This window comes from Phocoena phocoena, chromosome 1, assembly GCF_963924675.1.
Source record: "Phocoena phocoena chromosome 1, mPhoPho1.1, whole genome shotgun sequence".
In the NCBI taxonomy this organism is placed as follows: domain Eukaryota; kingdom Metazoa; phylum Chordata; class Mammalia; order Artiodactyla; family Phocoenidae; genus Phocoena; species Phocoena phocoena.
Genome location: NC_089219.1, coordinates 128,896,064 through 128,908,283, shown reverse-complemented (window position 1 = coordinate 128,908,283; position 12,220 = coordinate 128,896,064). Strand labels below are relative to the sequence as shown.

The following is a 12,220-nucleotide window of genomic DNA, read 5'->3' as shown; positions in this document are numbered from 1 at the left end:
TTGAGCAAATATCTGAGTACTCTGGCCCAGCCTAGTGGACACATAAAATAAGGCATCACGGGCTTCCCCGGTTGGCACAGTGGTTGAGAGTCCGCCTGCCGATGCAGGGGACACGGGTTCATGCCCCGGTCTGGGAAGATCCCACATGCCGTGGAGTGGCTGGGCCCGTAAGCCATGGCCGCTGAGCCTGCGCATCTGGAGCCTGTGCTCCGCAACAGCAGAGGCCACAACAGTGAGAGGCCCGCGTACCGCAAAAAAAAAAAAAAAAAGGCATCACATCAGCAAAACATGATCTAGATAACAGTACATAGGGACTAACTTTGGAATTCGGTCCTTAAACTCAAAGAGGAAAGCCAGCAGCCATACTGTGTCTACTTTGCAGCCTCCACTAGTTTTGGCTTCCTCTCTGCCCAACCTTGGGGAAGAACTACAATTTGTAGTTCAGCCATTCTCAATCATAATTCTTATTTGGATTGGTAGAAACTTTCTTTTTTTCTTTTTTACTTGATATATCTCCTCATTAAATAAATAGTCTTTGGACAAGCTAGGATTATTTTTTCCACTTTCTGCATAAACTTATATATATTCTGAGCAATATTACTATATAATTCTTAGTGAAAATGAATGTAGGATTTTTAAAAAGGGATATTACACTTAAAGAAGTGCATACTTTCTTTGCTTTGCTAAAAAGCCTGAATCCAATACAAAGTTTAAATTTAATGCTGAGATACTGTGATATATCTTTGTAAATGATATGTTAAGGAATGTGATTTTCTTTATTCTAGAAGCCTTACCCTGAACCTCGAATTTCCAAACAACAAACTCAAAACTATTTTAAATACAAGGAGAGAAGGACATCTACAACTGAAACATCTAAGACAACCTTTACAATTTAGCTTTTATTCACAAAACATACTTTTAAAAATCCCTTAACTGTCAAATTACAGAAAATATAAGCACTATAATCTGAGAACCAAATCCAGACGGCTTTCTCCCATCCCTCTATTATATCACCTTGAGGGCAAGGTTATGTCCTGCTCATCTTTGTATCCTAAGCACCTAGCATAGCACCTGGCACATAGTAGATGCTGAATAAATGTAAGCAATAGAAGTTTAAGAAAATATTCAAATAAAGTCCCATCAAAATGATCTAATAGGAGACTAATAGATCCAAGGATAGCTTAAGTTAGGGTTGAGTTACTAAAAATTATCCCTTGATCTGTATCAAGGTTTGGACCAAAGGACACAAGAAAATCTTTTATGCCCTTACTGAACAGAAATGATTTTGGTGTTATCTACATCAGTGTCACGATATCAATACTATAAAATGGCCCTGGAACCCTAAGCATTGTATCAGTTTTTCTTCACGGATATGTTGGCAAAATGTTCCTGCTTGCTCAGAAAATAGAAGGCAGGTAATTATTCCCTTCTGACTCGATGCCAGACTTGAGGGAAAATAACAAAAACCAGCCTCCAGCCTGTGTAATAGGGTGAGCAGGCTTGCTACTCGTTAATAAATCCGGAGCGCATACCAGTCATTGTAGGGTGGTAAAGAAATAAGACTCAGCCCCTACCGGAAGTACTTCATGGACAAAGGGAAATGGAGTAAGGGCTATAATAGGAACTCAGAAGAAGTGACAAATTAACCTGGGGTGCTTCAGGAGGCTTCACCAAGGACATGACTTTTGAACCTTATCTTAAGATTTTAAGACAAATTTTCCAATCAAATAATGAGCTTAAGGAAGATTTCGAGACAACAGTTCTCAAAGTATGGACCTTGGAGTAAGCAGGACCCCTTTCAGGAGGCCCACATGGTCAACATTATTATTTTATTTATTTATTTATTTATTTATTTATTTATTTATTTGCAGTACGCGGGCCTCTTACTGTTGTGGCCTCTCCCATTGCGGAGCACAGGCTCCAGACGCGCAGGCTCAGCGGCCATGGGTCACGGGCCCAGCCGCTCCGCGGCATGTGGGATCCTCCCGGACCGGGGCACGAACCCGTGTCCCCTGCATCGGCTGGCGGACTCTCAACCACTGCGCCACCAGGGAAGCCCCAAAATTACTTTTATAGTAACATTAGTGCATTATTTGTCTTTTTCACCATATGGATATTTGCACTGATGACACAGGAGTAACGATTCTAAAAGTGCTGATGTCTTAGCACAAATAAAGGATGGGACACCAAACTTCACTAGTAGTCATATTTTTCAATGCCAGGCACTTACAGTTAAAAAAAGAGCCAGATTTACTTAGGAATATCCTTGATAAAGCAGTAAAAATTATTTCTAAAATTTTGACCATTAGGTATGTGGCTTTTTAATGTTCTCTGTGATGAAATGGGGAAGTATACATAAAACACTTCTGCATTCTGCAGTTCAATGGGTATTTCAAGGAAAGGCACTTGTGTGATGCTGGAGTTGTGCTTTTTTCATGGAATATCATTTTTACTTGAAAGAATCACTGCCAGACAAACTATAGTTATTCAAGTGTATCACAGGCAGTAAGGTTACTATTCTGTGAAACTTTGATTCAGTTGTATGACATTTCAGGAAAAACAAGTAATAATATTAGTTGCCAATCATAATATTAGTGCTTTTATGTGAAAATTAAAACTTTAGAAAACTTGTGTCTGCCACAGTGAACTTGCCAGCTTCCCAATACTTAAAGACTTATTTGATGCAATCCATGGTGATATTAACCAATGTGACTTTTTGACATTGTATAATAACGTAGATGAATATTTGGAAGATCTATACATCATTCAAAAAAACAATATTTCCCAAATGGCCAGTGCATAGTATTGCAAAATCATGCATGAGTAAAAGGTTCATTCAAAGTGAAAATGAGACAAAGCAACAGATTTTAATGTCATAGATGATGAAAAGTTAACTGGTATGATTTCAGATCGACATTGCAACCAATCTTAAGAAATTACTGCTTGTTGAGTTTCGATGTAGTATTAAAGAAGAATATCTACACAATTATCTGAAAAGGTTATTAAAATACTCAAACTTTTTCCAACTACATATCTGTTAGAGTCTGAATTTTCTTCATATCCTTGAACCAAATAACACACAACAGATTGAATGCAGAAGCAGATATGAGAATACATCTGTTTTCTATTAAGCCAAACATTAAAGAGATTTTCAATATTGCAAAACAGTGTCATTCTTCTAATTGTATTTGTTTTGGAAAATACAGCTATTTTTTACAAAAATATACTACTTAGGGCAATGCATAATGGGTTTACTATTATTTTTAATAAATTAATATTTTTTAAAATTCTCCATTTTAATTTCTAGTATGTTACATATCAAGAGATACAGTCTATAGTCCACATATACAAAGGTTTGTGGGGAATACTTCAGAGTTTAAAGAGATGCTGACACCAAAACCTTTCAGAACTGCTACTTCATTTAAGGGAACTAGTTTGTATAATGGCAAAGTTCATGCAAAGGAATATGGTGAGTTCCTGAGTAGAAATAGGCATAGGCTTCTCTGAAGAGTTGGCTGGAGTTGATAGTAGGAAGGTAAACTGAGCAGATTATAAAAGTAACTATAAGCCCTGATAAAAAGCTTGAACTTTATTCTCTGTACTGATGGCTTTCAAACTTTCATGACTATAACCCACAATCAGATATACATTTTACATCTTAAAACAGTACCCAGACACATAGATGTTTATATAGATAAATACAACTAGAGCAGTTTCACAGAACAATATCGTCACAAAGTGTGATGCACTCTGCTATTTTCTTTATGACATTTTTAAAAGTTCAATGTAAGTCAATAACATTAATTCACTACTCATTAATATCTTGCAACCTATAATTTGTAAAACACTGCTCTATATTATGGAGAATCAAGGGGCAACAGAGGTTTTACCCAGGGAAGTGACATGATCACATTTGTGTTTGAAGAATCACAATGTGGTGTGGAAGATGGAACATTCAGGAGACTGTTCTGTTTATCCAGGGGAGTTATGGTAAGAATATGACCTGAGCCAGAGGACTGAGAGGAGGGGCAATATTTGATTTACAAAGGACTGTCAGGATTTGAAGACAAGTTGATATAGGTCCTGTACAAGAAGATCTATCCATGATGACTCTGAGGAAGTTTGTAGTTTGGGAGAACTGTGCAGCGGCTGAGGCTATTAGCTAAGATAGAACATGTAGGAGAGTGACAGGTTCGCAAGGCATAGAAGTAAAGGCGGAAATAAACAAATTGAGTTTTGGATGGGCTGGGTTTCAGATGCCTGCAAGTCATTCAAGTAGCGATGCCCAAGAAAGGAATAGAAATTTGATTATAGTGAAGTGGAAAGAATTCAAGTCTGAAAATACAGAAATAATTGACCTTGGGTCTCCATACTGTCATTTTAGGAACACTGTATTAGTCCCCTCAGTCTTGTATTAACACTATTAGGTATGTTCTTTTTGAGCATAAATAACACACCATTTGTATCAGTTTATGCAAAATAGTTATGGTCCTAGAAGACACGGTGTCATTAAAAACAATAAAACAAAAAAAATACCAGTTTCAAGTTTCAAAATAAATTTGCAGAGGCCATTATATTGTGAAATTTCCTCAACATGGCTCAATTATACAAAAGAAAGGCAGCACATATGGTCCTTGTCAAAATGTGCCATAGCACTGGGAGATGTTACATACTGCTAAGAAAATCTTTTTCATGACAATAAAACCTCAGCATGCAGAAGGATATAAACACGTTATGAGCCAACTGTAAGAGAGTGCTACACTCATTTTTTTGTAGAGATCTAAGGAGGAAGGACACAAATATCATATGAGTGGAGAAATGTTAAATTCATAAGCATTCAAAATTTAGGGCACGAACCCCAATTCAATTAGTTTCTTTTTAGATGCCTCATGTCAAGCTTACTTATTACTAAATATGTGTTTAGTGGCAACAAAATCCTTGGTACAAGACATTTTACTTGAAAAATATCAAAGATCTTTATGACCATTAAAGAATGTGGCACACAGTTTGATCCAGTTTATAGGGATGGAAATCAAGAATCAAACTGGTTAAGCAGCCTTACAAACATCACACACTATATAAATAACCAATTTAGCAATGAAACATATCAGAATTTATCCATTATACCACATAGCTTTGCAACTGAGGAACTGCATACATTATATTCTGGTACCAACCCATATAGAACACTATTATTTAATAAAATGCTGGGACTAAGTATTTTTTTTAACATACGTGGACTATTTTTAAAAACGTGTTATACAAAAGCAAACTTCACAGGCTATAGAGTAGAAGTACATATAAATAACGTGATAAATTCTATGAGAAATAACACAAGAGTCAACTTCACCAGGAAATCTGGTTGTTTACCATAATCATCCCAAGTCTCAAAAAATAGATTCATACAGTGTTAAACACATGCAAAATGTCTGGGGTCAGATATCATATAAACAACTTGCTGCTACTGCTAAAATGTTGTTCCCTAATAACCTGCTTGGGCAGTTCAGTGACCAAAAACCACTCCATGACCTGGACTTGTCAGCGCTATGTTTATGCTTTGGTTTCTCTGACCAAAAGAGCCTGAACACATCAATGAAATGCAACACTGAGTCTCAGCGGATGTAGCACTTGAGGGCTTGCAAGCAATCTAAACATGGGGTCTGGAGAAAGCAGCCTGTGGCTCACCCTTTGGGGAACACAAGGTACCTCAGTTACACAATAGTAGTTAGCACATCAGAGCAGAGATTAGAGAAACTCTCCAGCTCACTTTTTTTCCTGAACATTTAATCATAGCCAAAGACTAAGCAGAAGTTTAAATTATAAGTCTAACTTCCTGTTTTGTAATTTTCAGTTCTCTCCAGTGGAGCTCAGGTTTTATGGTTATTGTGTCTACTCAGGTGTGTTCTGTTTTATGGAGTAGATACTTCTAGAAATAGGGAAAGGGGTGAATCACATTCTTATAATTCTATTAATACTTCCTCCAATGACAAATGTCATCATTTCAGATAAAACTCCTTTAACTTTAGATTTCTCTATCAGTCAGCCTTCTCTCAAACAGTAAATTGGCTATAGATTAACATTAAAATTCACCACAGAACCAAACCAGTTAAAAGGACCTGGTAGATTAGTATTTTTTAAAGTGAAAATGTTTATGACATTAAAAATAATCTCATGTTCTTCTTCTTACAGCTATGGTGCTCTTATATGTATTTCTTATATCCATTTGATATCTTAGAGAATTTCAGGTCATCTCATTCAACCTTCAGTGAAATGGCCCAGTCACTGTACCAAGTCTTAGGGATGCAAAATTTAAAAACATGAACCCCACACTCTAGCAGAAGAAAACACATATATAAACTAATAAAGTATAAAATATGCCATATAAAAATACATGGTTTAGAAATAGAATATTTGAGTGGTTATCAAATTCCTTGAAATACACAACCTACATAAACTCACACAAAGAGAACTGGATAATCTGAATAGCTTATATCTGTTAAATAAATTAAGTCAATAATTAATAACTTCTCCCCAAAATTAAAGCACTAGGCCTAGATGGTTTCACTGGTGAATTCTACCAAACATTTAAGGAAGAAATGATATCTGTTTCTTACAATCCCTTGCTAAACATAGAGAGAGGGAACACTTCCTAACTTATTCTGTGAGGACAGCATTATTCTAAAATCAAAACCAGATAAAGCCATTATAAGAAAGGAAAACTAAAGACTAATATCACTCACTAACATAGATGCAAAAATCCTCAACACAATATTAGTAAAACAAATCCAACAATGTTTAAAAAGAATTATGCACCATGACCAAGTGGGATTTATTCCAGGTATGCAAGGTTGGTTCAACACTCAAACATCAATTAATGTAATCCCTTAACATCCACAGGTTAAAGAGAAAAATTATCCTATGATCATATCAATAAATTCAGAAAAAAGCATTTGACAAAATCCAACTCTCATTCATGATCAAAACTCTCAGCAAACTGGGAATGGGGGGGATCTTCTGGAACTTGACAACAAACATCTACAAAAACATACAGCCAACATCCTACTTAGTGATGAGAAACTAGATGCCTCCTCCTAATATGTGGACCAGGCAACAATATTTCCTTTTATAACTCCCTATTCCACATGATGCTGGAATTCCTAGGTAATGCAATAAGACAAGAAAAGGAAATTAAAAGTATATAGATTGTAAAGGAAGAAATAAAACTGTCTTTGTTTGCAGATAACATGATGGTCTATGTAGAAAATCCCAAAGAATTGACCAAAAAAAAACTCCTGGAGGGCTTCCCTGGTGGCGCAGTGGTTGAGAGTCTGCCTGCTGATGCAGGGGATACGGGTTCATGCCCCAGTCTGGGAAGATCCCACATGCCGCGGAGCGGCTGGGCCCATGAGTCATGGCCGCTGAGCCTGTGCGTCCAGAGCCTGTGCTCCACACGGGAGAGGCCACAACAGTGAGAGGCCCGCATACCACAAAAATCACCCCAAAAAACTCCTGGAACTAATAAGTGATAAAAACAAGGTTGCAAGATACAAGATTAATATACAAAAGTCAATTGCCTTCCCACACACAGTAACGAATAATTGGAGTCTGAAATTACAAATACATCATTTACATTAACACCAACAAAAGAAAGAAATACTTAGGTATAAATTTAACAAAATATGTACAAGATCTATATGAGGAAAACTATGAAACTATGATGGAATCAATTAAAAAACATAAATAAATGGAAAGATGTTCCATTCATAGATAGGAAAACTCAAAATTATTAAGATGTCAGCTCTTCCCAATTTGATCTATATGTTCAATGCAGTCCCAGTCAAAATCTCATCAAGTTATTATGTGGATATTGACAAACCGATTCTAAAATCTATGTGGAAAAGCAAAAAACCCAGAATAGCCAACGTGATACTGAAGAAGAACAAAGTCAGAGGGCCGACACTACTCGACTTCAAGACTTACCATAAAGCTACAGTGAACAAGAGAGTATGGTATTAGTGAAAGAATAGACAAATAGATCAGTGGAACAGATAGAAAGCCCAGAAAAGGACTCAAACAAATACATTTAACTGACCTTTGACAAAGGACCAAAGGCAATTCAATGGAGAATGGATGATCTTTTCAACAAATGGTGCTGAAATGACTGGACATACACATGAAAAAAAACTGCATCTATACAATAATCTTACATTTTTCACAAAAATTAACTCAAAATGGATCATAGAATTAAATGAAAAACACAAAACTATAAACATTTAGAAAATAATATAGGAAAAAATCTAGGTGACCTTGGATTGAGTGATGAGTTTTTAGAGATAACACCCAAAACACAATCCATGAAAGAAAAAGATACTAAATTGGATTTCATTAAATTAAAAACTTTCTGCTATGTGAAAGACACTGTTAAGAGAATGAAAGGACAAGGCACAGACTGGGAGAAAATATTTGCAAAATACAAGTCTGATAAAGGACTGGTATCCAAAATATATAAATAACTCCTAAAAATTAACAATAAGAAAACAAACAACTAAATTTAAAAATAGGTGAAACATTTTGAGAATAGGATTTGGAAGCTAACTTTCCATACCAACTGATATGGAGGCAGAAACCAAAATAGAATTATTGGTAACTATAGTGTTGGGAGAATTTTGGGTTGGCCTGGCCCAAGTGGCAACTATTAAGCAAATAAAACGGGTGTCGTGATCCAGGCACAGCAATTGCAGAGGTAATAAATAAATAAATAAATAAATAAAAATAGGTGAAAGATCTAAACAGTCTCACCAAAGAAGATAATACAGATGGCAAATAGGCATATGAAAAGAGCTCAACATTACATGTCATTAGGGAATTGCATATTAAAACAATGAGATACCACTACACACCTTTTAGAATCGCCAAACTCCACCCCTCCCTCCCCCGGAAAAAACTTGACAATATCAAATAGTGGTGAGGATGTGAAGCAACAGGAACTCACATTCATTACTGGTGGGAATGCAAAACGGTACAGACCCTTTGGAAGACAGTTTGACAGTCTCTTACAAAACTAAACATACCCTTATCATATGATCCAGCAATCACGCTCTTTGGCATGTACTCAAATGAGTTGAAAACTTATTTTCACACTAAAACCTGCACACAAACATTTATAGAATCTTTTTTCACAATTGACAAAATTAGGAAACATCCAAGATATTCCTTTATAGGTGAATATATAAACAAAATGTGCTACGTCCACACAATGGAATGTTATTCACGATAAAAAGAAATAAGCTATTAATTAAGCCACAAAAAGACATGGTGGAACTTTAAATGCATATTGTTAAGTGAAAGAAGCATGTCTGAAAAGGCTACATACTTTATGATTCCAACTATATGATATTCTGAAAAGGCAAAACTATAAAGACAGCAAAAAGATCAGTGATTGCCAGGGGTTTGGAGGAGGGAAATGGGAGGATAAATTGCTGAAACACAGGGGATTTTTATAACACTGAAACTGTAATGGTGGATACATGATATTATGCATTTGTCAAACCCATAGAATGTACAACACAAGACTGAACCATAATGTAAACTATTCACTTTAGTTAATAATAATAGTTATTAATAATATAGCTGATAATGTACCAATATTGGTTCGTCAACTGTAACAAATGTTCCACACTAATGAAAGATGTTAAAAATACGGAAAACTGTGAGTGAGTAAAGTGGTTATATAGGAACCCTGTGCTGTCAGCTCAATCTTTCTGTAGACTTCAAACTATTCTAAAAAGTCTATTAATTTTTAAAATGTAATTTTATGGTTCAAAAGTAGAATATTTAACAGAGCGGTTAACTCTTGGAAGAGGGAGGGAAGAGCTCCAGGACACAGGGACAGTAACAGAGATGGTGAGTAGGGTCTTGAAGAGTTCACTGGAGTTTGCTGTTCATTTGGTAAAGGACATTCCAGGCCAAAAGAATAAGAAACTAGAATAAGACTCTAAAGTTGAGAAGATATTTCTATATTTACAACAAATTAGGAAAAGAGTTATACTGCAGAAGAATCTGGAGGTATAATGACAAGCACACCCACTTTTGAGATTAGAATCTTGTTTCTGCTGTTGGGAGGTAACACCGTGATTCTGGTACCAGGCTACTGGGATTTTAAGTTCCTTCCAACATTTACTAGCTGAGTGATTTTAGGCAAGTTACTTAGTCTCTTTATGTCTCATTTTCCTCATCTGTAAAGTAAAGATACTAGTTTGTGCCTCAAAATGTAATCGGAATTAGCTTACATAAAGTCCATAGACCAGTGCTTGGAACATGGTAAGTGATATAAAAGTGTGAGTTGTTATCATTCATTATCATCAGTACTAATTACTAGCTATGTCTTTAAGCAATTCCTTTCAGCTTTCTGAGCCTCAGTTTGTATAACTATAACCTAGGATGATAGGTGTAAAGTGCCCCAAACAATGTCAAATCATTCAATAGCTGCTATTCTCAATATTCTACTATAATAATGTATAATGATGAGGTGAAAAGAATAGAAATCTGGAGACCTCAGTCTGCTACTTGAGATGTCGTTTAGCCTTCCTGGCCTTGGTTTTCTTATCTGTCAGATAGGAGTAAATTGAGACTGCTAAGAGGGACAAACTGATGTATTTTAGAAGTGTATAAGCATAGAAGGTAAAGCAACAATATTTGGGGAAATAAAATGAATTTGTGTATTTAATCACATATTACATATATTTTATACTATCTGTAAAGTTCAAGGTAATTTAAAGCAAGAATATTTCCCCCACACCTACAAATAAATAAACTGAGACACAAGGATAAGAATCATGCCTGTTATAAGGAAATGGGAAAAGTGAAGAGCAACAGAATACCAAGAGGAATATAAAATTTAGTATAATATGAGTTTTATTTTCTGGAAAGAAGAGAAAAAATAGGAAAGAACAGAAAGTAGTCTTCTGAAATTCCTGATAAAAAGATGCAAACTATCTTTGAGGGCCAAGAATATGGAAGAGAACCTTAAAGTGAAGCCAAGTAATCCAACATGCATGCATTTATAGTCATTTATTAAGGACCCTGAGTACTGAGCCAAACATTGTGGGACAAACCAAAAAAAGAATAAGGTTATTATCTGTTCTCAGGAATTATAGTCTCATTGGAGAGATCAGACCTATACCCAGGAAAAAAATTTGGGGGGAAGAGTAAAGGATGAACCATGCCTGGCTATGACAGTGGTTAATGCAAGGGCAGGGTAGTAGATCTTCATTATAACTGTAATTATTATTTTCAAGGATCTGATGCAATATGTCATAATGCTAAGATTTTATTAAAACAGGTAGCATTTCTATTCTCCATTCATATGTATATATTTAGTAAAATTACTTTAAAAATAAGAGAGAATAGTGAATGAACATCATATGGCTGGTACCAAGTGTGAATGGTATTAGAAATCACTGGGAGAGTGGTCACTCTGGGCTGCTGGTGAGGGAAGGCAGGTGGGAGAGGAGAATACAGCAGGTCAGAAGATAGGTAGGAGTCTGATGCAAAGAAAGGAGGAAGGAAAGGAGACCTGCTCAGAGCTCAGAAAAAATGATGACGTAAAACTGTTAGGTCCCTCTGGGGAGGTCTTCTGATACCTCAGAGGAGAGGCAGTGACGGACAGAATATGAAGAGAATAGATTACAATGCACAGATGTTTGCTCTCTCCATTAAGGTGACTTAATGGCCAAGAGGAGTAGCTCCTCGCTTAAAGAAGATGATCTGGATGGTGATGTTTTCAGAGTTTAGGGAAATTAACCCCGTAGAGATAGGGCTTATAAACCTGTGGTCCATGGCTGGGCCTCCAGGCTGGAGAATTTTTGGAAGTCATTTTATGACTGTGTGCAATACTCCAGGGAAAAGGACCATAACTCTTATGATGTTCTCAAATAGGTATGTGACCCCAAAAGTTTAAGAACCACTGGTATAGAGTATACTTTGACGTTGTTGAAGGTTGCCCCCCAAACTTTTATTAACTGAGTCTGATTTCTTCAGCTGGGTTGACCATCACTAGAGGACAAGAAATACCTCAGAGAGGCAGGAGGTAGCAACATTTGCATCAATAGGCAAGTGCCTGGATCCTAGACCTCTAAGAAATGGCTGAAACTTTGTTCTAACCCCTTATCATCTTCAAAAAAAGGAGGTATTGTTCTTCCATATTATTCCCCAGAAAAAC

The 12,220-nt window shown here is 36.2% G+C and overlaps 1 protein-coding gene across 7 annotated transcripts in view; it reads right to left on the bottom strand.

Moving 5' to 3' along the window:
- DNM3 (dynamin 3) overlaps nt 1–12,220 on the bottom strand; it is a 574,033-nt gene that overhangs the window by 208,957 nt on the left and 352,856 nt on the right. The window lies entirely within an intron of this gene.